Below are 1,634 nucleotides of genomic sequence, written 5' to 3'. Positions count from 1 at the left end.
TGGCAAGCACAAAGTCCTGAATTCAATCCCCAGTACTCCCTAAAAAAGACATACATCGAACAAGCTTAATAATAATAATAATAATAAAAGACCTACAGAAGACACAAAAACAAACTCACACAGTTTATCACCATCTGCTTCTTCACAGCAGAACCTAAGAATACACTGGGGAGAAGGCAGCCTCTTCAGTAATTGATGCTGGGAAAGCTGGATATGCACAGGTAGAAGATTGAAACTGGGTGCCTGTCTCTCACCACTCCCAAAAACCTATTCAAAATAGATCAAAGTCCTAGGTGTAAGAACTGCAGTGGAAACTGCTAGAAGAAAACATGGGTGACCAATTGAAACCACAGGCAGAGGCAAAGACTGAATAGAATACCAATAACCCAGGAAACAGCAAGAACCAACAACTAGGACTGCATCAAATTAAGTTGGCTCTGCCAGGAATGGTGGTGCACACCTGTCATCCCAGCACTTGAGAGGCTGAGGCAGGAGAATTGCCCTGAGTTTGAGTCCAGCCTGAACTACACAGTAAAATCAAGGACAGCCTGAGCTATACAGAGACCCTGGGGAGGAGTTTTTGTACAGAAAGGGAAGTAGCGAACAGAATGCAGAGATACTGTACAGAATGAGAGAAAAATTTACTTTATCATAAAATTTTTAATGTAAGGGGCTGGGGACATAGCTCATGGAATAAGTGCTTGCCTAGCAAGCGCAAGCTCCCGAGTTCAATCCCTGGTACCACACACGCACACACACACACACACACACACACACACACACACAAAGTAAAACAAGTACTAATAGGCAAATATAAAAAGCACTCTTAAGACTGGGTGTGGTGGCACATGCCTATAATCCCACCACCTGGGAGGCTGAAAACAGAAGAATGACTAAGAGTCTGATCTACATAGTGAGATCTTGTAGACCCTGTCCATTTAAAAAAAAAAAACAAAAGTACTCTTTCATGAAAAACAAAACATTTTATAGGGCTGGGGGCAGCTTAGCAGCACATTTAGCATCTTTAGTACTTGGTAAAAGGCAAATTAAAAGTATACTGGGCTTGGGAGATGGCTCAGTGGAATAAGTGCTTCCCTGGCAAGTGCAAGGCCCTGCGTTCAAATCCCTGGTTCCGCAAAAAAAAAAAAAAAAAAAAAAAAAGTATACTGAGCGGCTGGGGAGATCTCAGTGACACAAGCTACCCTGGCGGACTGGGGAGACCATTTAGCAGTCTAAGTATCTGCCTGGCAAGGTACTTAAAAGCCAGCTCCAAAACTGCACGGTGGCACACACCTGATTTCCCAGTGCTAGGGAGAGTAAGACAGGAGGATTGGTATGAGTCTGAGCTGAGAAGAGAGATCCAGTATCAAATCAATTGATCAATTAATCAATAAATAAAGACAGTTCTTAAAAAAAAAAAAAACTAACCTGGCAATCACAAAGTCCTGAGTTTGATCCCCAGTACCACAAAAACAAGCACACTGAGCTGGGCTGGGGAGATACATTGACAGTCTAAGAGCCTGCCTGGCAAGCACAAGGACCAGGGTTCAATCCCTGGTATCACACGCCATGCCGGCCCCATAATCTGGGTGCCCTGCTGGCCCCAAATATGGGAATGGTTGCACATGTCTGTA

Source organism: Octodon degus, unplaced genomic scaffold (genome assembly GCF_000260255.1).
Source record: "Octodon degus isolate 3935 unplaced genomic scaffold, OctDeg1.0 scaffold00027, whole genome shotgun sequence".
Taxonomy (NCBI): domain Eukaryota; kingdom Metazoa; phylum Chordata; class Mammalia; order Rodentia; family Octodontidae; genus Octodon; species Octodon degus.
Note: the sequence above shows the minus strand (reverse complement) of the source record.